This window comes from Notamacropus eugenii, chromosome X (assembly GCF_028372415.1).
Source record: "Notamacropus eugenii isolate mMacEug1 chromosome X, mMacEug1.pri_v2, whole genome shotgun sequence".
Taxonomy (NCBI): domain Eukaryota; kingdom Metazoa; phylum Chordata; class Mammalia; order Diprotodontia; family Macropodidae; genus Notamacropus; species Notamacropus eugenii.
The window spans coordinates 20,805,281-20,831,037 of NC_092879.1; the positions used below are offsets into that span (position 1 = coordinate 20,805,281).

The window sequence follows — 25,757 nt, forward strand, 5'->3', positions numbered from 1 at the left end:
TATTAAATGTTAATTGACTGACTGAAAAAAATCCTGCAGTTTGGTTGTCCTTTCAAAAGCAATCAATCAGCTGTTTGTTTTGCCCAAATTTTAATCACTGTTTCTTTTCTTTTCAGATCTTTTCTTTAAGTTTTTTTTGTATATGTTTCTTTTCCAGGTTGTTGTTGTTTTTTTCTTTTAGTCGTTTTCTCTTTTATTCATGAATATATTTGGAGAGATGAATTGTACATCAGGATTGCTTTGTCCGAATCCTGAAAGTTTCGGTGTATTGTGTCATTTTATCAGTTTAATCGATGAGATGATCTCTTCTTTTTCTGATTTGTCCTATCTTCTTTCTGATTTCTAGCTCTTTCTCAGTGTCTGACACGTAAGTAGAAACTCATCAAATATTGATTGACTGCCTGATTTGTTCTGCGGGGGCGGCATCCCCGCCCCATATTACGACCAGCTTTCCATTGGCTGAATTAAGCCCCGCCTCCCAACGTGACGTCACAGGTTTCCTCCTTTCTGCGGTTTTCACCCGGGCTGGGGCGTCCAGCATTCTTTGAAAAGGGGCTGCTAGCAGCTCAAGCTGCATCCGCTTCCCGCCCCACCCCCCCGCACCCAGGCCTGTTGGATCCCCCGTAGGAGTTCCCTGTGTGTGGGAGGTAAGTAAGGGCCCGGGTGGGGGGGAGGAGAGGGCGTCTCTTTTACTCACCTCCCCCCAAACCGTTAAGAGAGTGTAGGTGTGGGGGGCCCCCACCCCACCCGCACCCCCAGACCCCAATCCAGGGCTTTTTGGATCCGCAACTGGATGTGCCCAGGCTTCTGTCTGTCTGTCCGTCCAGAGGGATGGAGGTCCTCCAGCTACTCATCCCGTGATTCCGGCCCATCCCCACTTTCGGAGCCCCCCTCCCCACCGCAGCTCCACCGGGCCCTCCCGCTCCCAACCCCACCCCCCAACTCTCCCAGCCCCTCTGTGGAGTGCGGCCCCGAAGGTGGGACTGGTGGGTGGTGGGCAAAGAACACCTCTTATTTTTTGTGCCTTTTCATTTTATTCATTTATTCATTCATACGTTTATTATTATTCTGGACTCCAGAAGCGCCCTATCAAATAAACATTTCCATGTACATTATATCATAGAAAAAGGGGATTGTTCATAGACCTGTTGATCTCTGCCATCTATAGCTTACTTTCTTTTTTTTTTTTAATATACAATAAATTCAATCTATATTTTTCAAAGCTGCTAATGTTTCTTTCTGGCCTTCCTTCTGTTCTCGTCGGTACATTTTTTTCAAAGATGTCTTAGTGACTGTCTGTTTTTGTTTTTGTTTTGCCTTTCATCCCTGTCTTCTCTACCTCCCACACTCCACCTCATTTTAGGAAAGAAAGACCTTTTGTAACAAATATGTTATAGTCAAACAAAACAAATTCCCACTTTGGCTGTGTCTGAAAACGTCTTATTCTGCATCTAGATTTCCTCAGCTGTCAAGATGTGGGTCCAGTGTTTCATCATCAGTCTTCTAGATTTTAATTGGTCATTGCATTGATCAGAGTTCTGAAGCATTTCGCAAGGATAAAACCCACCTTTTGTAGGCTCATCGAACTGGATGCAGAGTTAATATAGCTTTGTGAGGCCAGCCAGGTATGGACAACTCCCATTTTAAATACTTAAAAGTGCACAAAAGGATAGTTCCTGTATAGGACATCTAACCAATTTAATTAGACTTTGAAGAGCAATTCTTTTATTTTAAAGTTCTTTTAAATTTATTTTTACAAGCATTTATTATCACTTCTTCCTAGTGGCACCCTACTCCCAACAACAACTACAATGACAAAACCCTCACAATCAACATGCATATTCTAGCAAAGCCAAGTCCCATCTTGACCATGTCCAAATAGGCAGGTGTCATTCTGGATTTTCAGTCCATCCCCTCTCTGGCTGGAGGTGGAGAGCATGATTCATCCACAGTCCTCTGGACTGCATTAAGTTGAGTTCTAAAAGCTTTTAAATTTTTTTTTCTCCCTATAATGTTGTTGTCGTTGTGTAAGTTGTTCTAGCCCAGCTCACTTCAATCTCTGTCACATCTTGAGTTCTCAGTTTCCTCTGACACTGCCCACTGTACAATAAAATCTGCTGCCATTACATTCATAGACCATAATGTATTTAGTTATTTCACCATACGTGGACACCTCCTTAATTTCTAGCTTTTGGCTACTTCAAAAAGTGCCTCTTTAAATAGTTTTGTATGTGTGGGTCCTTTTCCTTTTCCTTAGCTCCCCATGTGGTATAGTCCAGTGGTGGTATAGTTGGGCCACAGTTTAGTAACTTTGGGAGCACAATTATAACTTGCTTCCCAGTATGTCTGGACAGGGTTAGGGAACCCAAAGCCTCAAGCCTACGTGGGTAGGTCTTTGGGTGCAGCCTTTTGACCGAATCCAAGTTTTACAGAACAAATCCTTTTATTAAGAGGATTTATTCTCTCAAGTTTGGATTCAGTTAAAGGGCTGTACCCAAGGACCTACAGGGCTACATGTGGCTCAGGTTCCCCTCCCCTGGTCTGGGCCAATTTACATCTCAACTAGCATTGCTTTCAGTGTGCCTACTTTCCTGCATCCTCTACAACATTTGTCATTTTTGTTTCATTAATACACATTAAACATTTATTAAGGACCTACTATGTGCCAACCACTGTGGTAAGCCCTGAGGATATAAAGACCATCAATGGAGGAAGATAACACACTAAAGAAAGCTGGAAAGTGTGTGTGTGTGTGTGTGTGTGTGTGTGTGTGTGTGTGTGTGTGTGTCCATTTTTAATCCTTGCCAACCAGTCTGGGTTGGGAAGTGAAACCTCAAAGTTGCTTTAATTTGCATTTCTCTAATTATTAGTAACTTGGAGCATTATATCATGTGGTTGTTGAGTGCTGGGATTTTTTTCTTTGAAGCCTACCTCTTCATAGCCTTTGACCATTTATCTATTGGTGAATGGCTGTTAGTCTGACAAATTTGAATTGATTCCATTGTATATGTGTGATTATATACATATATTATATAAAACCTTTAATAGGGAAATTTGCTGCAAATTTCCACCCATTAACCTGTTCCCTTCTCATTTTAATGGCATTAGATTTGTGTGTGGAAAAGGTTTTTTTCAATTTTCTACAGCTGAAATTATTCATTTTAATTTTTGTGATCATCTGTATAGCTTTTGCTCACAGCCTTCTCCATTATCTGTAGTTATGAAAGGTCATTTTTTTCCCTTGCTCTTCAAATTTTTCCATAGCCTATAATGCGTGCTCTTGGCCATAGTGGAGGACACCTCAGACTCTCTTTTTAAAATGTTATGCAATGTGAATAATGTTGCCCCATGACCAGGGCTGTATTTTAGTGGATAAAATGCATATAATTATTGATACCACCTTCCCCCCAAAAAAGAAGATATTCCCCATTCAGTTCCAGGATTGAAATCTCAGGATTTCTGTAATGACAAAGGAGGGCACTCACCTTGATCTCAGAATTTCTTAGGGGGTTCCACACCATAAATTCATTCCATGATACTATACTCATTATACCATCAGATTTGCACCTAGTGGACAGGGTGAATCTAGCACTCTGGTAGATGTGAATAACTTTTGTACCCTGTGTCTCTTTTGGTTTTACAAATGATGTAGTCTCCAAGAATACCCTCAGTTTCTTGCATAGAACACTTGAAAAGATTGGTAAAAGGTTGTTGTTTCCTCATTCCCTATTCTGATTCCTAATTCTTTTTCTCCTTTTACTGCTTTTGCTAGGATTTCCAATACAGTATCGAATAATATTGGTGACAGCGGGCATCCTTGTTTCACACCTGATCTTACTGAGAAGGTTTCTAGTTTATCCCCATTACAAATAATGCCTGCTGATGCTTTTTAGGTAAATGCTTTTTATCAATTTAAGGAAAAATCCATTTATGTCAATACTTTCAAGTGTTTTTAATAAAAATGTGCGTTGAACTTTATAAAAATTTTTCTGCTTCTATTGATATAATATTTTTTACCTTTATTATTGATGTAATCAATTATGATAATATTTTTCCTTATGTCAGACCATCCCTGCATTCCTGGTATAAATCCCACTTGATCAAAATGTATAATCTTTGCAGTATATGATTGTCATCTTTGAGTTAGCATGTTATTTAGGATTTTTGCATCCATATTCATTAATGAAATTGGTCCATAATTTTTCTTTTTCTGTTTTTACTCTTCCTGACTTAGGTATCAGTATCACATTTGTTTTATAAAGGAAATTTGGTAGGATCCCTTCTTTACGTACTATTTCAGATACTTTATTTAACATTGAAATAAGTTTATCTTTAATGTTTGATAGCATTACTTGTAAATCCATCTGGTCCTGGTGCTTTTCTCTTAGAAAGCTCATTTATGACCTGTTATTTTTTTTATAAAATAGATCTACTTAGATATTCTGTTTCAGCTTCTGCTAATCTAGGCTATTTATATTTTTGTAAATATGCTTCCAATTTATAGACAGTTTATCAGATAAAGGTCTCATATCTAAAATGTATTAAGAACTTTGCCAAATCTATAAGAATGAACCATTCCCCCAATTGATAAATGATCAAAAGAAAGGAACAGGTTGTTTTCCAAAGAAGAAATCAAAATAATTTATAGTCACATGAAAAAATGCTTTAAATCATTATTGATGAGAGAAATTCAAATTAAAACAACTTTGAGATATCATTTTATACCTAACAGATTGGCTAAAGTGATAGAATGAGAAAGTGACAAATATTGGCAGGGATGTGGAAAAATTGGGACATTAATTCATTGTTCATGGAATTGTGAACTGATCCAACCATTTTGGAGAGCAATCTGGAATTATGCCCAAAGAGTTATTAAACTACCTATACCTTTTGACCCAGCAGTACCACTACTTGTTCTGTTTTTGAATATAGTTAGGAAAAAAGGAAAAGAACCTATACGTTCAAAAATGTTTATAGCAGCTCTCTTTATGGTGACAAAGAAATGGAAATTGCATAGATGCAAATAGGGAATGACTAAGCAAGTTGTGGTATATGATTGTGATGGAATATTATTGTAATAAATGATGTGTTCAGTGATTTAAGAAAAACATGGAAAGACTTGCAAGAAATAATAGAGTAAAATGAGAACCAAGAAAACATTGTATACAATAAGAGCAATATTATTTTAAGAATGACTTGGAATTATTTTTACTATTAAAAATATTCAAATTAACTATAAAGGACATATGAAGAAAGATCTTGACAAACAAGTGATAAATAGTATGTATAAATATATATATAATGTGTGTATGTATGTATATGATGTATAGAATAGTTTTACGTGTGTATACCTATTTGTGTAATGGTAGCCTTCTAGGGGGAAGAAATTTACATAATAATTTTGTTGTATATTTGAAAGGAATAGCAATTTGTGCATAATAGATTTGCAGCTTCATACGCAATGATCTTTTTATCGTGATGTGTTATGGAAATGCTTGTTTTATTCCATAAATAAAAAAAAAAAAAGATAGTTGTGCCTCCCTCAAGGAGCCAGCCCACCTGATAGATTATTGGTAATATACTGAAATGCTAAATATTTGTCTGGGTTTATTTTATATTATGCTGCCCTACTGAAGTTGTTCGTCATTTTGATTAGTTTTTTAGTTTTCTTAAGTAAACCATCATATCATCAACATAAAGTGATAGTTTGTTCTTCCTTTGCCTATACTTATTTCTTCAAAATGTTTTTGTTGTCTTATTTCTATGATTTGAATTTGTAGTAAAATATCAAAGAGCAATGGTGATAGTAGACATTCTTATTTCACCACTGATCATATTGGGAAATCTTCTACCTAATCCCCATTAAAGATACTGTTTGCTCTTAGTTTTAGATATACTTTTTATCATTTTAAGGAAATCTCAAATTATTCCTATGCTTTAAAAAAAAACAGGAATTGGTATTTTATTGAAATCTTTTTCTGCATCTATTGAAATAATCATATGATTCTGTGAGTTTTGTTATTAAGATGGTCAGTTATGTTTGTAGTTTTCCTTATATTGAATTAGACCAACAGCCCTGGCATAAATTCAGCCTGATCACATTATATATTACTGTTGCCTCCTTGCTAATATTTTATTGAAAGTTTTCTTATTGGCTAAGAAATAGAAGGGTAGACCAGTGAAATAGGTTAGGTTCTCAAGACACAGTAGTCAATGAATATAGCAATCTACTTACTGTTTGATAAACCCAAGGACCCTAGCTTCTGAGATTGGAACTCACTGTTTGACAAAATTTCTGGAAAAACTGGATAACCATATGGCAGAAACTGGGCATAGACCAGTGCCTGATACTGTACACAAGAATAAAGGCCAAATAGATAAATGATCTAGGTACAAAAACTGATACTCAAAACAAATTAGAGGAGCAAGGAATAGTGTATTTGTCAGATTTATGGAGAATGGAGAAATATACTACCAAAGAAGAGATAGAGAACATTATGAAGTGCAAAATGGATAATTTTGATTACATTAAATTGAAAAGTTTTTGCACAAATAAACCCAATGCAACTAAGGTTAGGAGGGAAGCAGAAAACTGGGAAAGAATTTTTGCAACTAGTGTCTGTGATAAAGGCCCCATTTCTAAAATATATAGAGAACTCAGTCAAATGTACAAGAATAGAAGTCATTTCTCAATCGATAAATAATCAAAGCATATGAATAGGCAGTTTTCAGAGAAAGAAATTAAAGATATCTATAATCATGAAAAAATGCTCTAAATCACTATTGATTAGAGAGATGCAAATCAAAACCACTCTGAGGTACCACATCACACCTATCAGATTGGCTAACATGACAAAACAGGAAGATGAGAAATGTTGGAGAGGTTGTGGAAGAGTTGAAACACTAATTCATTGTTGGTGGAGCTGTGAGCTGATCTAGCCATTCTGGAGAGCATTTGGGATCTATGCCCAAAGGGCTACAAAAATGTGCATACCTTTTGACCCAGCAATATCACTTCTCGGACTATATCCCAGAGAGATCATAAAAATGGGAAAGGGTCCCACTTGTCCAAAAATATTTATGGCAGCTCTCTTTGTGGTGGTCAAGAACTGGAAATCGAGGGGATGCCCATCAGTTGGGGAATGGCTGAACAAGTTGTGGTATATGAATGTAAGAGTCCTGGAAGGACCTATATAAACTGATGCTGAGGGAAAGGAGCAGAACCAGATCATTGTACACAGTAATAACCCCAGTGTGCGAGAAATTTTTTTCTGGTAGACAGCCCTTCACAGCAATGAAGGGACCTAAAACATTCCCAAAAGACTCTTGAGGCAAAATGTCATCCACACCCAGAGAAAGAATTATGGAATTAGAAAGCAGAATGAAGCAGAATATTTTCTCTTTTGTTATGCTTTGTTTTGTTTGGGTTTTTCTCATGGTTTCTCCCGTTCATTTGAATTCTTCCATGCAACATGACTAAGATGAAAATGTGTTTAATAAGAACGTATATGTAGAACCCATATAAGATTGCATGCTGTCTCGGGGAGACAGGGAGGGGGGAGGTAGGACAAGAGAATCTAAGACTTATGAAAGTGATTTTACAAAACTGAAAACAAATTTTAAAAATAGAAAGTTTTCTTATCAATAATCATTATCAAAATTGTTCAATAGTTTTCTTTCTCTTTCTGACTCCATGTATTTAGTTACCAAGACCATATTTGTGTTACAGAAGGAATTTTGTAGGATCCCATCTTTGCCTCTTTTTTCAAACCAGTTATGTAGTATTGGAATTAATTGTTGTTTAAATATTTGAAAGAATCCAGGATTGGTTTTTTTGCTAAATTAAAAAAAATAACATTTACTTTTTATTTTGAGTTCCAAATACTTTCCCTCCTTATATCCCCTCCTCTATTCATTGAGAAGGAAAGTGATACTATATTCATTATATGTAACATTTCCATATTAACCATGTTGCAAAACAAAAAGCAGGAAAAATAAAGAAAATGAAAAAAAATGTGCTTAAATGTGCACTTAGAGTTGATCAGTTCTCTCTCTGGAAGTGATCAAGAGTGATTTAGAGCATTTTTTATATGCCTATTGATAGCTATGATTTTTTTTTCTTCTGAATACTACTTGGTCATATCAATTGGGGAATGGATTGTATTTTTTATCAGTTTGGCTCAATTTGCTTATCCATAGATCTGACATTTAAAATTTTCCTTGCTCCTCTAATTTATTTAAATCATTTACCCACTTTGAGCTTATCTTGGTGTATAGTGTGAGATGTTGGTCTCAGTCTAGTTTCCGCCAAACTGCTTTCCAGTTTTCCCAGCAATTTTTCTCAGATGCTGAGTTTTTGCTCCCAAAGTTTAGGTTTGGGATTTATCAAACACAAAATTACTGTGGTCATTTACTACTGTGTATTATGTGTCCAGTCTATTCCACTGATCTACCACTCTATTTCTTGGTTATCAGATAATTTTGATGATTATTGTTTTTTAATACAGTTTGAAATCTGACACTGCTCTGCAACCTTCCTTCACGTTTTTTTCATTATTTTCCTGGATATTCATGACCTCTTGTTCTTCTAGATGCATTTTGCTAAAAATTTTTTCTGCAGCTATAAAATAATTCTTTGGTGGTTTGATTGGTATGGCTGTGGATAAGTAAATTAATTTAGGTAGAATTGTCATTTTTGTTATATATTCACTCGGCCTATCTATGAGCAATTGGTATTTCTCTCATTGTTTGGATCTGTTTTTATTCATAGGAAAAAGATTTGTAGTTGTGTTCATATAGTTCCTGGGCTTGTCTTTCAGATAGACTCCCAAGTATTTTATATTGAATTATTATTTTAAATGGAAGTTGTCTTTCTAGCCTTTCCTGCTGATTTTAGCTGATGATTTATGGGGGATTATTTTACATTTTAAAACCTTGCTAAAGTTGTTCATTGTTTCGTCTAGTTTTAGAGTTGATTCTCTAGGGCTCTCTAAGTATACCATTATATCTTCTACAAAGAATGATAGTTTTGTTTTTTTCATTACCTATACCTATTCAATTTCTTTTTCCTGTCTTAATGCAGTAGCTAGCATTTCTAGTACAATATTGAATGATGGTAGTGATAACGGATATCCTTGCTTCACCCTTGATCTTATTGGGAAGGGTTCTTCATTTTCCCCATTAGAAATAATGCTTATTTTAAATTTTAGGTAAATTACTCATTTTAAGAAAGGCTGCACTTATTCTGTATTTTCTAGGGTTTTTTAATAAAAAAAATAGTGTTGTATTTTGTTGAAAGTTTTTTTCTGTACCTATTGATATAATAATATGAATTTTATTGTTTTTATTATTGATATAGTCAGTTACGTTTATAGCTTTCCCAATATTGAATCAGCCCTATGTTCCTGGTATAAATAATAACTGGTCTAAATACTGTATTTGTATTATAGAAGGAATTTCATAGAACTCCTTTATTTATTTTGTCAAATGGATAAATATTTGGTAGATTTCACTTGTAAATCCATCTGGTCCTTCAGATTTTTCTTAGGGAGTTAATTTGTTGCTCATTCTGTTTCTTTTTCTAAGATAGGATTATTCAAAGATTCTATAAACTCTTCTGTTAGTCTGGGCAATTTGAATTTTTGTACGTTTTCATCCATCTTGCTTACATTGTCAGTTTTGTTAGCATATCATTGGACAAAATAGGTCCTAATAGTTGCTTTAATTTCATCTTCATTAGTAGTATATTCTCCTTTTTCATTTTTGGTACTTGTAATAAGGTTTCTTTTATTTTTAATCATATTACCTGATGATTTATTTTTAACTTTCAATTTTTAAAAAATCTCTCCTTTAATTTTTAGGATTTTTATTTTTGTATTTAATTGGAGATTGTTCACTTTTTTTAAGTTGCATGCCTGGTTCATTGATCTGATCTTTCTCTTGTTGATTGATGTAAGTGTTTAGAGAACACTGCTTTGGCTGCATCTCACATATTTTCATGTATTTTCTTATTGTTGTCATTATTTGCAACGTCCTTATTGGGCCACAGAAAGCCTGTTGTAATCTGAAAACCTTTACCCTTTATATTAGTTGGCTGCCAGCCTGTTATCTCCTTCACATTGGTGAGATTGAGTTAAAATAAAGAAAAAAGAAGAATATAATGAGCACAACTGATTAATACCTTGAAAAAGTTTGAAAATATGTATGGTATGTAACACCTCTGAACTTCCCGCCTCTGCTAAAGGTTGGATTATGAGCATATTCTAATACCCCTTCTTTCAACACATTTCTTTTTTATTATATACATATATAATTATATACATATCTGTGTATATATATATATATATACATACACACACGCACACATACATACACATATATACATATATATGTATGTATATATATATATATATATATATATATATATATACGTATATTGTAATTTTTGTATGTCTGGTTGCTCTTTCCATTTACATTGTTGAAATCTTTGTGTCTATTGCTTACTTGACTCTGCATCAGTTCGTATAGATCTTTCCATAGTTCTCTGTATTCATGTTCATCCTTTCTTATAGCACATTAATATTCCATTCCACTTATGCACCACAGTTTATTTAATCATTCCCCAATTGGTGGAAATCTGCTCTGTTTCTAATATCTTTGCCAACTCCACAAGGGGTGCTATACATATATATATTTGGACATTGAAATAATAGATATTGGAATAAACATACTAACAGACTTTCTGGGTCAAAGGTTATGGACATTTTAGTCCCTTTTTTGCATAATTCCAATTTTTTTAAACAAAATGGTTGTGCCAAATCACAGTTCTACCAGCAGTTCTTCAGTGTGCCTAACTTTCCACAACTCCTCTAACACTGATTATTCCCATTTTTTGTCATTTTGCCACTTTTCAGGGTATAAGGTGGAACCCCAGGGTTGTTTTGATTTGCATTTCTCTTAGAAGTGATTTGAAGCATTTTTTTCATGTTGGTGTAAATACTTTGCAATTTTTCCTTTGAGAATTGTTTGTTCATATTCTTTTTAAGGGTGAATCTCTTTTGTTCTCTTATGTATTTGTTAATTGTTTATATATCTTGAATACTAATACCTTGTAAGAACAATTTTATGCAAAGATTTTTTTCCCATTTGACCACTTCCTTGTTTATCCAAGGTGCATTCATTTTATCTATACAGAAAATTTTCTGTTTTGTGTAATCTGTCTATTTTATCCTTTGTAATTGTCTCTATTCCTTGTTTAGTTAAGAATATATCTCCTACCCATAACTGTGAAAGGTATATCATCTGCATCTTTTCTAATATTTTTAGTGTATTAGATTATTAATAAGGTCACATATCCATTTAAAATGTATTCTGGAATATAATTCAGTTTTAGCCTAATCTCTACAAGACTGTTTTCCAGTTTCCCAGAAGTTTTTCTTTTAATCAAATTGGGAGTTCTTTCCTAAGGGTAACTTCCTTCCTTCCTTCCTTCCTTCCTTTCTTCCTTCCTTCCTTCCTTCCTTCCTTCCTTCCTTCCTTCCTTCCTTCCTTCCTTCCTTCCTTCCTTCCTTCCTTCCTTCCAAAATTATATGCTTACATGTGGGTGCTCTACCCAAAGGAGTATAAATTTTGATCACTTAAACGTCACAAGATATCTTAGGTCTGGGGGACTGGAATTTTTTTTTCTCCTTCCTACATATTTTATCATTAACAAAAACTTGGGCAATTGACTTTTTTGTCCCATGTAGTTTTGTTTATGATTTCTTGAAATAGAACTCTGTAAAACCAGGCTCTGATAAAGCTCATTGGGATTCAAATGGAGCTACTTTACCATGCCATAAACCCAAATAACTCTGACTGTCACTAGTTAGCCATTAATAAATCCCAGTCCAAGCCTCACTTGGTCATTGTTTGGGTTTTGATGACTCAGGGTGAGTATAAATAGCAGTTTTTTTTTCCTGTTCTGACCCAAAATCCTGAGGGTCTTCCCTCTCCTAGTTTGATATTTTTGGGGGAGGGGGACAAACTAAGCCATCTTTTGCTTCATTTCTTACCTAACCTTAAGTTGTTGAATGAGTGTTGTCCCAGACAAACTGAGACCTGGGAAAGACTAGCTTAAAAAGATCAAGGTCTCCCATTCCTTCAGGGTCATCTCCAGTTGTCCTGATTTATTTCTAGACACTGGACTCAGATGACCCTGGAGGAAAGAGTGAAACTGATAAATTTGCACAGCCCTGAGTCACTTAAATCCATTTCACTTGCAAGTCAGGACATCACCCTCCTGATGTCCTTTTCAAGAACAAAGGACACGCAACAACAATACAATTTGGAAAATAGATCCAGGTGTGATTGAATTTATTCTGATCTTATTTGCAGTGAAACGTGACTCTCCTAATAAGATGTTTATGATACATCAGAATTTATTATACTATTTGGCATTCAGACAAATGAGGAAAATGCATTCTGAAATTTTTGTAAATGGGTTACCTTAAGCAAGCTACCTCACATCTATTTACCTCAGATTACGAATCTGTAAGGGGATAATAATAGCAACCACCTCCCATTGTTATTGTGAACATCATGACTATAAAGAGCTTAACACAATGCCTGGCATAAGGCAAGCACTATTTGAATGTTAACCGTTATTATTATTTCTTTAGTTAGAAGTAATTCTCTCATACATGATGACTTTATACAGATTTTAAATGTGATCAGCATACAGTTCTAGTGGTGATAAAATTATATTCTAGGTAAAGTAATTTGGAAATGCAATTCAACTGAATTGAAGTCACCTAATTGTTAATGGGTTTGTTTCAAGTCTCAAATACATCTTATTGTTTATGGTGTTGTTATTTTTCTAAATTGTCCTAAATTATAAAATTTGTAACCTATTGTATCAATTATGTCACTAGAAGAACAACTTTTTATAAGTTGGATATTATTAGAGTATGAACTGAACAACTAAAAAAGTAGAAAAAATTATTTGAAACTGTTATGTTATTTTATCAGCCTTGGTAACTCTGTTTTATAATGTTTTGTATCTTCAAGTTAGGAAACTGGGAATTTCCATCATTGCCTATTGTTAAGAGGAGGTTATAGCTAAAACTCTTTGGCTGTCACTTACGAAAATTGTAAGATTGTGAACTAAGTTATTTGGGATTATTGTCATAATGTAAAATCCTGTCAAGTATTTACATAGGTATTTTGAAAGGAACAATTGGTAATTGATAACTGTGTAAAAAAAGGGTATAAAGAAAAAAAACACATGTAGACTCTGCTTATTTTTTTAAACTTGCTGGATTTCTGGAAAGCATCTATATGGGCAAGTGACTAGCCCTAGGCAAAGAGTTTGTTATGTTCCTGAACAATGACGTTGGCTTGCTGAGAATTTACAAATTTGTATGTAATATAGAAGTGATTTCTAATGATTGATCCTTATACCAAGATGCTTCTAAGCTCAAGGAGAAGAAGATAAGAAAAACAAATTGAAGAGTGTTAAATGAAATCTCTCCTGTATGTGTGAGTCCTGGTAAACTTTTATTTCTTATTGCATCTCTATAGGAGTAATAAACGAACAAACAAACCCTGTATCTAGCCCTAAGCTGTGATTAGTGAAACTTGCCATTTGAGGTAAAAGTTGTTGGGACTGTAACTGATATTGTTTTGAGTTTTGAATTCAGGCATAATTGTCTGATGGATCATTAAGTCAGTAATCCCACCATTTGAGAGAAATGCCACAAGCTACTCAAAGGGAATGTGATCTTGGAGGTATGTATCTGGGATAGATACAGCCAAGAAGACAAATTTGGCCTAAGATAGGCTCCTTCTGGCTCAGTTTCCCATTGTGCTACTTTCTTTTCAACAGGAATATTTCCTTTGTGGCTATTCCTGAATCTGAATATGAGGTGGAATTATTACTGCATGATTGGTTGTCAACTGTGACTCTTACCTGAAGTCAAACAGAGCTAAGGATGCTTTGTCCTGTCATATATGTTTTGTCATTAAGCACCAGTTTTGATGCTGTTAGAATCATGTCCCTACTTTTTCCTTTTATAGCAAATTTCTATAATCAGCAAATGGTCAGTAGAAGATAGAAGAGCAATGCAAGTATGTAAGATCCTATTGTTTTCAGTCTAAGTGTGTACTCATTCCATAGCTCAAACAATTAAGTAACTTAGTACTTGGGCTTATCATCTGCCTGCTGATACTTACATAGTCACGTATAAGATGAAGTCCCTGGAATACCTCATATTTTCCAAATACTATGGGAATAATCAGACAAAGGTAAAGGAAGCTTGTGAATCAAAGTTACAAATCCAATGTTAAATCATTATCCCATAGACCATTGGAACTACTATAAAAAAATGCATGTGTGTGAGATCTGAGCTATTCAGCTTAGAATTATAGTCCTTTCTATATCCTAAACAACTTATTAAATGAGTATTTGACCTAGTCATCTGCCTATTACTGTCTGTCTGCCTCTATCTATCTATCTATCTATCTATCTATCTATCTATCTATCTATGTATATATAATTTAAGGTTCTTAAATGTTCCAAAATGACATCAGAATAATTAGGTGTTGATGCAACAGTGTATGGGACCAAGCCGTTATTCTATTAATAATTAAAATGAAATAAGAAACATCTTCCATTTGGTTGAAGAAATAAAATTTAATGTAATTTGTTCTCTTAGAGGAGAGTAACTTATGGAATAATTTCTATTAAATCAATGGAAAAGTCAATTTTATTTAAGATTCTTACTTAATGTGGAAATAATACTTGTTTCCTGTGGTACAAACGTATTTTATTATAAACAAATTTATTTGATATGCACTGTTTTGAAATGAATTACTTCAGTGTATCTCCACATCCCATCCCAAGTATTTGTTCCAGTTGAAGTTAACTTGGCAACTTTTATGTAAATTCATTTATGTATAAGAAGTGTTCTGTAATATATGTTTTTAATGTGAGGATTAGATCCTTCTCTGTCTGTGTTTCTCCTAAGCGAGAAATTAAATAACTGAATTGAATTAGAATTAAATTAAGTGATATTTAAATTTGGAGTTCTAAAATAATTAACATTTAAATAAAAATTCTAAAGTAAAATAATTGAGTAAAAATTTTGAGAAAACAAGATCAAACAAATATATTTGTGTGTATATGTAATTTGGAAGGTTTTAAGAGTTCTGCTTTCTGTGGTATTTAAATATTTCATTTGTATTTGAGTGTCTTACATATATTAATGTAACAGTAACCCTTTAGGTTGTTGTTAACGATGTATATGTCAGGTACAGAGTTTAGATAAAAATAGAAACATTCTCTGAAATTTCAGGTGAACTATGGGCTTCTAATTTGATGTTCTCTTTATCTGTTACTGATTAGATCAGAGGGGCAGCTAGGTGGTACAGTGGATAGAGTGCAGGAGTCAGGAGGACCTGAGTTCAAATCTCACCTCGGACACTTGACACTCTCACTAGCTGTGTGACCTTAGGCAAGTCACTTAACCCCAATTGCCTCATCCTGGGTCATCTACAGTCATCCTGATGAATATCTGGTCACTGGGCTCAGATGGCTCTGGAGGAGAAGTGAGCCTGATGACTTGCATATCCCTCCCTCACTCAAAACAAAGTCAAGTACAAGTCATGTCATTATTTCTCTGATAGCATGGTCTTCTTCGGCAATGAGGGACGAACACATACACTGATTAGATCAGAACCACGAGGGTCCACCACCACATGGAGTAGTTGTTAGAGAAGTAAAACTTGGTGACTAGTATGGAAATCTTGTATTGAGATCTGTTTTGTAGTAGAATGTAGCAGAAACATCTAAGGAATCTTTACAAGTAACTTAGAACCAGAAGGAAAGTCCACTGAAGTGGTGCCCCTGAGGACACGATATTTTGCAGACTGCTCCAAGAAGAGACATGCCAGGGATCGTACAACTGCATGGAATGTCTGATATTGAAGATGAAATGAATTGATTGAATGGGTGTTGGGAAGGGTTATTGCAGCAAGACTTAATCTTTGTTAATATTGATGTCCATTATTATACCCTTTTATTTTCTGTTAATGAAGTTTAAGTTCTCTTGGTTTTTTGGATGTTGTATGATTCCCCTATCTGGATTAACTCTGATTTTGAACATTCTTACCATGTGCTTTGTTTATGGTTCTGGGTCTGATGCCTCTTTGTAACTGGAACTATCTTGTATCAGCTGCAAGACATAAAAGTGCCCAAGGTCTCTTGTTAGCTTTCTATCTGTTGACCTTTATCCTTGTGAAGCATTTCTTTCTCTTGCCTTCAGAGACCCTTTCTTGGTAGTATCCATGAGAATGTTTTTACCAAGTGCACCTCTGTGGTCATCACCATACCCAGGAGTTGCACCAGTGGGAGTGTGGAGATGTTAAAAGTGTCCCTTGAACTTCTCTTTTTGAGTTGCCATATTTTGCAGAAATACTGGACCTGTGGTATGCAAGAGGCCCTGAATGTGTCAAGGATAAAACCACCTTAGTTTAGATGATTTGTTTTCTGCACCCCAAGCTGGCTTCCCTGTGTGTACTTGGGAGTTAAGACAGGTACCAGTCAGTCTGCACCAGACTAAGAAACACTTTTTTTTTTTTTTTTGCAGCTGGGACCCTTGGAGATAAGCAGACCATCTTATCTTCGTGGTCTAGCAGTTTCCAAGGGAAAACTATGCTCCTTTTGTCATTTTATTTATTCATGTTCTTTTCTCCCCTTTGGGAGGAGGTTGGCGCTTTCCCCCTCCCTTATGACTTCCCCTTTTCCTTGTAGCTTAAATACCAAGGCTTTCCCTGCACTGCTAGGCTCCTTTGTATAGGGAGTTCCCACATGCATGTGTCTTTTCTTTTGTAATAAATTCCATTGCGAGACATATCTCTTTGATTTGTGATATTGTTTTTGGTTCGCACTGTACATAATATGCTGATTATTTTTTTCTTCTGGTTCTGTTGATGTGTTTACTTTGCTTGTTTGCTATTTCATCTATTGGATTTTCTCCTCTTTCTTTTTAATCAGATTAGCTAAAAGGTTTATCAAGTTCATTATTCTTTTCAAGGAACCAGCCTTTAATTTTAGATATAATTTCTTTGGAGTATATTTGTTTTCACTTTATCTATTTATTCTCTATTTTTAATATCTTTGTCCTTATTTTAAGCTTGTTTATTTGTTGGCTTTCTAATTTTTTCAATGAATATTCAGTTCATTATTGCTCTTATCTTCTGTGTTGTTAATGTATGTTTGTAAGGAAATGTTTTTTTTTTCCTCCTGAGGTCTGCTTTATCTGCATCCTGGAAATTGTTGTATATTGTTTTTTCTTCTTCATCATCATCCTCATCCTCATCATTTTTTCAAATAATTACTCATATTTTAAAAAATTCTTCTTTGAACTTGTCATTATTTAGCATTTCATTGTTAAGTTGTCATCTGGTCTTATGTTTGTGCTGCCTGAACCAATTACTATTTTTATTAAGTTATGGTCTGGGCAGAGAGGTGGGGGGTAGGGAGCTGACAGCACCCTTTCGTTTCTCCTCTCTGCTCCTTAGTTTTCCCCTCCAGAGCCCAGTGAACAAACGTTGCAGTCCCGGCTCTTTGACTCACGAGTCCCTACCCTGCCCTGATGGCCACTGGCAGCCTTGCCCACAGCCCGCTGTACCGGGTCCTGGTCCGGGTGTCTGAGAGCTGTTTTGGAATGGAGAGGAAGCTGCAAAAGTATTTCCAGAATCCATGGAGGTCCGGGGGAGGCAAGTGCAGGGTCAAAGCTGGTCCCCGTGAAGGCACTTTCTGGGTAGAATTTTGTAAAAGACAAGCCAAGGAAGGTGTGATTGCAAAGAAAGATCACTCTTTGGTGGTCGGTGTTACAGATGTGAACATCTACATAGAAACAAATGAAGACCTAGGAGAGAACATTTTGGAGATAAACCAGCAGACTCAGTCACTCCCAGAGGAATCTCCAGATGAAGGAGGTGCCTCCTCTGATTCCTTCGCTCAAAAGATATTTCTAGATGTGGAGGTTGACCTGAACTTTAAGCTTTCCAAAGAGCAAAGGGAGAAGATTATTAACCTTTGCCCAAATCTCAAAATAGAGAAAGACCATGATGGGCCTGAGACAGTGATGGGCGATTACCAAGATATTGAAAAAATGTATGAATTCTTAAGTGAGAAGAGGCAGGGAGATGACCAAAAAGATGATTCTCCCCCCTCAGCCTCAGCACTAGAAATCAAGCACATTATGCCAAATGACTGTGACAATCCTGTTCCTCAATCAAATCCAAAACGCAGAACCGAAGAGGAATCAGACCTTATTTCGGTTCCTTCACATTTGTATGAATATTTTAAATGTTTCTTTGCTGAAACTCTGAACAGAATAGAAAGTGAGCATAAAGTACATATCAGAAGTATTGTATCATGTCCTATGGGCAATGTGTGTTTAGACTTTGAGACATCTAAATCAGGGGACAGAAAAGCAGCTCAAGAAGCTTTTACCAGAGCATTTCAGAAAGAAATACAGAATGTGACCCGCCAGGATGTTCATTTCACTGATAATAAACTGGCTCTTAGTGTCCAAAAAATACTGATTGACATGTTTAAAAGTCTCCGTATTAAAGCTGAAGGAAAAGTCTTAACCCTCTGGGGAAACCCACAGGATATCTTAGGAGCTCAACGTTTCGTTGAAGCAAACTTCTCCCGCAAACAACCTCTGGAAATGATGCTTTCTCAAAACACAATGAAGAATGAAATTGAGGTTGATACTGTTTACTTGCGTCTTCTGTACCAAGAAATCAGAGAAATAGAGAAAAAATATGACACCGTAATGGAATTGGTGAACAAACCCCGAATTCGGAAAACCCTCATTATGTTTAAACCAAAACACAAAGACTTAGACCTCTCTGAACTTGCTTATGAAGATTTCACTGATGTCTTTCAGATGCTTTTACCTCAAATTGCCAAAGAGGTAGTTATCCTGAAACCATTACACAAAGAGAAAAAGCGTTGGCCCGAAAAGACATTCTTGCAAGACTTTGAAATAAATTACCCTCATGTAAACTTAGAGTGGTGTGAACAACAACTGACATTGACTGGTTTGCCCAAGTACCTTGCAGAAGCAGTGAAGTATGTTAAGAGATATTTTAATATTGATGGTCATGGCCAGCAGAGACAAGGGTCTCTTAGAGGCAATTGTAGTAAAAACCCCAAATCCCTGTTGGACAAAAATGGTGCTGATTTCAAGGGAAATCACTCCAAGGGATTGCCTAGCTCTGGGGACGTAGGAAATGAGGAGATGGAGGAAGAAGAGGAAGAGTGTATCATCTGTCTGGAAATCATTCATCACAAAGAAGTCCTCCCAAAATGTAAGCATGAGTTCTGTGGTCCTTGTATCAGAGAGGTCATGAAACGTAAGCCAGTGTGCCCTGTGTGCCAGACTTCCTATCATATCGTGAAAGGAAATCAGCCAGATGGAACAATGACAACCTCTTACAGGACTTCTTCACTTCCGGGTTATAATTCATGTGGCACTATTGTGATTCATTATGACATGCAGGGAGGTATACAGACGGAAGATCATCCCAACCCAGGAAAACGCTACGAAGGAACAAGACGGGTGGCATACTTGCCAAACAATGAAGAAGGACGGCAGGTTTTACATCTCCTCAGAAGAGCTTTCGACCAAAGGCTGATTTTCACAGTAGGACAGTCTCAGACATTAGGAGTCAATGATGTGATCACTTGGAATGATATTCACCACAAAACTCTCCAATATGGTGGGCCAGAAAACTTTGGTTACCCTGATCCCAACTATCTGCAGCGAGTCAAGCAGGAACTGAAGGCAAAAGGAATTGAGTAAGAGTGTTAACTTCAAGGATGCCTGCAGAGTTGGGCTTGCAAAAGCTGTAGGTGTGGAAGGGAATCAAAACAGTCATTAAAATGCATGTGTGCGTAGGCACCATTTAGAGAAAAATTAAAAAAAAAACTTGAGAAGAAATTAGTTTGTTTAGGGGTGAATGGGATGAACTGCTATCTGCTAACCTGTCTTATTTCTTGGAGATTTTTACTTTTTATTACACAAACTGAGAGCCTAGTAGGAATGTACAAGTTGCTCTAGTGAGAAACCAAAGTGTATCTCTCAGTGCTTTCCTGCCTGTCTCCATTTTGCTGTCACCAGAGATGCTGGAGTTAAAGAATCTTTCATTGTACCACTTGCACAAGGTGATGATGGACCCTCAGATCCATTCACGTTATTTGTGGTAAGCAGTTTGTGGTCTCAGAACTCACCAGAACTTGCTCCCTTCTAACTGGAATAGTAGCCAGGAAAGTTAAAAAGACTGGAAGACATCTTGAAGAATGTTAGTTCCCTAATACTTGCATGAGTCCTTCACTTCAGAAAGAAACTATCTATCCTTGGGACTCTGGCAGACTTAATGTAAATTGAGGAGTGGGGCAAGATATTTCTGTCTTCAATCAAGTCCAGTGACTTCCAATCACTTTCAGGAACAAACAGAAAAGCCTCTGTTTGGCATAACCTTGCCCTTCCCTTTACTCCCCCACTCTGTACTCTGTGATCCAGTGATAATGGCCTCCTTGACATTCCTTGCACAAGAAACTCCATTTCTCTGGATTGTACAGTTTCACTGGTATCCATCATACCTGGAATTCTTTCCCTCCTCATTTCCACCTACTGGCTTCCCCGACTTCTTTCAAGTTCTACCTAAAATCTCAGCTTTTAAAAGAAGCCTTTCCCAAACCCTCTTTCATGCTAGTGCTTTTCCTGTGTGGGTTATCTCCAGCTTGTCCTGTATGCAGCTTGTTTGTACATAGTTGTTTGCATATTGTCTTCCCCATTAGACTATGAGCTACTTGAGAGCAGAGATTGTCTTTTGCCTTGTTTTGTGTCCCCAGCACTTAGCACATTGCTTGGAATATAGTAGGCACTTAATAAATACTTAATTGACTGACTGACCACGGGCAAGCTCATTGACCTGGGAATCAGAGTTTCCAGATTAGTAGGCTATTGGCATTGGCTTGTGTGCTGCCCTGGTTCTCTGCATTATTAGCTCACCTTTTGGGGTGCACCTTGTGGCAACCTCTCTGTTTGTCTAGTCTTAATGAGACCACATTCATACACAAATATTTTCTGACTATTACCTCCATAAAATTGTCTACTCAATTTACCATCATTCAAGGTGCCCCCTCAATAGTGTAGTTGTGGGGCAACAGATGAAATGCCCCTTCATCTCTGAATGCATCCACCTTTTGTGTTTGCTACAAAAATCTAAGAAATATTCATTAGGAGTTGTAATACTGGGACTTCTTGCATTGCTTGGAGAATGAAAGAGAACTGATGATACAGAGAGGTTCCTTTCCCAGTTACAAATAAGTTTATTGGTGATAATGCGGCACCCTGTTGCCCCAGCGCAGAAAGCTAAATGTTGTAGCTCAAATGCTAGCTAGTTGGTTCTTCTCTAAATAATTAAATCATCAGGATATGCCTCTATGCTTCTGTTAGAGGAGACATGATTTAATGGCTGTGTCAGATACTTCTAATAAAATCAAAGCTGTGTAATGATCAGAAAAAAAGTTATGGTCTGTAAAGAATTTATTAACTATTTCTATGTTTTGACATTTATTTGCAATATATCTGTGTCCTAAATTGACATGGTCAATTTTCATAGAAGTTCCATGCACTACTGTGAAATGTGTATATTCTATTGCAGTCCCTGATCTCATTCTCCTGCAGTTTGTTCTGTTCTTTATTTTTCTTTTTGTTTATATTTCTATTAAAATCATTCTAAACTAAGAGATATATTGATGATTTAGTATGTAAACAAATCCATCTATGCTCTTATCTTTTTATGAGGCACAAATCAGCAATTCCCTCATGTGAGCCAGGAGGATGCTTGAGTCTCAAGTATGGAGAATGTAAGAGCCAAAATATATAGGTACCCAAGCACAGGCTGAAGGCTACAAAGGTGGAATGAATTAAGGCAGACCCTTTGGTGGATTAAACAACTTTGAATTTCCAGCAAATTTCTGTAAAAGTTAGTAGGTGAATCACAGGAATGCTTGAATTTGGAGAAACCCCATACACAGGTTAACTTTAATTTTCCTTTTTTACCAAATTGGTTACTACAAAGGCCTTTTTAAAAATTACTTTTTATCTAAATCTTCAATTATTAAAAGTACTCCTCTAATTTGAACTTTAGACAAAGGGAATCGTATCATTGTAATAACTGAGTTCAATTCCATTTATAAAGCCAGAATTATTCTTAGACCAGACCCACAATACGATGTTTCCTTCATGTAAGAATTCTTTTCCAGCCTCGGGTGAAATTGCCCCTCTCCCTCATCCTCTTCCTGAACCTGAAGCCACATAGTACCTAAATCACCCTTTTCCTACTGAAGTTCCTAAAACATTCCCTCTGGGGTATAGAATATACAGAATACATACACACATATATATGTGTGTAAAGGTCCTATTTCAACAGAGGGTTTGGAGAGAGTGGAGAGCTTTTAACTGTCTTACCCTTTCCATTTTTTCTTTTGACTATCCAAATCCTTCTTAAATATATTGGAGGCATCACACTTACTTCAGATATACCATTAATCCCTTTGTTTTGAATACAGTGTTTCTCAAAATCCCATTGGCTATGTTAACTTACCTACTTCAAATGAACCTTCCTGTAGCCACTGCAAATATGGCTTTTCATAAATAGAAACAAGACCCACAGGAGAGAAAGATATTAACCTCTTGAGATAGAGACCCAACAGTAATGAACAAAGTTTCCCATATTTTTCCATCATTTTAGCCAGTGAAGATCCAGACAGGATCTTTTCAAAGTACTCACTACCCATTTCCTTGTACTTAGTCTTCATTTCCTTTACAGCTCTTTACTTCCTATGACTTTGGTTGGTGGAATCCTGGAATGGAGACTTATTAGAAAGTCAGGGTCACTTACCTGCTAGAAAGTGGCCCTAAATACTCAGAGGGAGTTCACTCACCACTCTTCCAGTGCCTGAGACTCCTGCCCAGTTAGCCAAATTTTCAGGTTGAAATGAACTTATGTGGTAGCAATTCTTGAAATAGAATAAAATGTTTGAAAAGAGAAAAAATATCCCAAGTATATACATATAGGCAATCTGCTATCAGACAATCAACATTATGCACCTACTGTGTGCTAGACACTGTACTTCTGCCCTGGAGATACAAGAAGAGGCAAAAGACAATCCTTGCCCTCAAGGACCTTACAATTTAGTGGGGGAGACAACATGCAAAACAAATATAAACCAATTATATACAGAATAAATAGAAAATAATTACAACTTAAGGCACTAGAAACCAATGGGGCTAGAAAAGTCCTTTAACAGATGGGATTTTTGTTGAGAAGTAAAGGAAGTTAGGGGAGTCTGTTGGTAGAGGCGAGGAAGTCCTGGCATGAGAGGCAGCCAGAAAAAATGTCCACAGATGGCTTGGCCCATTTGTGGAACATTTAGGTGACCAGAGTCACTGGATTGAAGAATACATGGTAGGGAGTAACGTGTGAGAAGACTGGAAAGGTGGCTAGGATATGAAGGGCTTTGAATGCCAAAAAGAGCATTTTGTATTTGCTCTTGGAGGCAATAGGGAGCCACTGGAAGTTACTCGGTGGAATTGGGGCTCAGGGAGTGATATGATAGGACCTGATCTTTAGGAAAATCACTTGAATGGAGAAATGGAGGGTGTATTAGAGTGGGGAGAGACTTGAAATAGCAGGCCTACCAGCAGCAGTCCAGGCATGGAGTGATGAGGGCCTGCACCAGAGTGACAGAGAAGAGAAAGGGGTGTATTAAAGAGATATTACATAGGTGATGCTGACAGACCTTGGCAACAGATATGAGGGGTGAGAGATAGAGGTCGAGGATGTCTCCTAGGTTGGAAGCCTGAGGGACTGGGAGGATGATGTTGCTTACTACAGTAATTAGGAGGGTAGGAAGGAAGCAGGACAGTTTAAGGGGAAAGATGAGTTCTGTTTTGGACACAGGATATCCAGTTCAAAATATATGACTGGCAATTGGAGATGCAAGATTGGAGGTCAGCAGAGTTTTGGGTAGGAAACGTAGATTTTTAGAATTATCAGCATTAATTAAATTAAGTCCATGGGAGCTAATAGAAAAGAGAAGAGGGTCCAGGATAGAACCCCAAGGGATCCCAATGGTTAGAGGTTGTGATCTGGAGGGAGATCCAGGAAAGGACACGAAAGGAGCAGTCAGATGACAGGGGAATAGGAGAGAATGATATCTGAAAAACCTAGAGAGAAGAGTATCAAAGAGCAGAGGGAAATCACTACTGTCAAAGACTACAGAGAAGTGAAGGAGAGTAAGGATTGAGAAAAGGCCACTGAATTTTGCAATTAAGAGATCATTGGTAGTTTTGGAATGAAAAGTTTCAGTGGGAATGATAAGTTTGGAAGCCAGAATGTAACAGGTTAAGAAGAGAGTGAGAGGATACAAAACAGAGGCACTTATAGTAGAAGGCTTTTTCAAGGAGTTTAGCTACAAAATCCAATGGAGATATAGACAATAGTGAGTGGGATGAAAGGGTCAAGTAAGAGTTTTTTGAGGGTGGGGGAGACATGGGCCTACTTGTAGGCAATAAACAAGAAGTTTGAAAATAAGTGATAGAATAGGGATGATAGGGCAGTTTTTCAGAGGACATGGGATGGAATGGCATTGCTAGAACAAGAAAAGAGATAGTTAATTATGGTAAGGAGTAAAGTCATGTAATCCTGTGAAAAGAGTGAAGGAGATAGTGGCAGAAGAAATCTGAATGATCACAGATGAGGAAGAGGGATCTCAACTGAGAGGGTGGTGGAAGGGAGTACTATGAGAGGTTTGAGGAGAGATGAAAAGGTTGGGAAGATCTGCCATGGAGGGTGGGATAGTAAGTTGATAGGAGCCATGATAGGATTGCCTAGCAGCAGAGAAGGTCCCATTGATGTATAACTTCATGACTAATTCAAAATAATTGTATGATTTTCTCCGCCTTCATTCAGCAGCAAATGTGGAGGAGGTAAGGCAATCCTTTGTGTGAGTATTCCAAGGCTGAGACTTGGGTAGGACATAATCAGCAACAGAAGAGGCCTAGGAATTAAAGAGTGGAAGACAGTATAGAGTTGAATTGGTTCAACAAGTGGTCAAGATTGGGGGTGGGGTAGAGTGGCTAGTTCAGGGGTGGTGGCCCGGAAGAGAATTGAAGAGTCAAAGGATTGGAGATAATGGTGTGGACAAAGGGTAGAATTCTGTAAGCAAAGGCAGAAGAAGGTGAAAAACCAATAGGTTGTGGTACAACAAGGGGATTTTGGAATTGTTAAACTTGGAAGTATTACATTTGTGACTGATGGCAGGATCAAAGATATGACCATGTTTGTTTGTGCCTGAGGTGTGGTAGAGTAGGAAGTGAGTAGGTTGAGGAACTAAGTGGTTAGGGTGATAAAGGGAGTCAATATTTGTGTTGAAGTCCCTTAGTATGGGGGCAAGAGTTGAAGAGGACAGAATAATTGTGAGCCATGTACCAACCTGACTGAGGTTGGAAGGGGAGTGACCTGGGAGTCTATAGACAGTAGGTACCAGGATTTTGATTGGGTGGTAGATATGAATAGCATGAACCTCAAGGGAGAGAGGTTGCTGAGTGAGAGGTAGGGGGAGATTCTGCAAGTCACAATGGGGAACAAAGATTATTTTAACTCTACCTTAACCAGTGAATTGAGGA

The 25,757-nt window shown here is 36.8% G+C and overlaps 1 pseudogene; it reads left to right on the forward strand.

Annotated features, from left to right (window-relative positions):
* The first annotated feature begins 479 nt into the window (after nt 1–479).
* The window catches only part of LOC140515899 (E3 ubiquitin-protein ligase DTX3L pseudogene), a 38,482-nt pseudogene continuing 13,204 nt past the window's right edge, over nt 480–25,757 (forward strand).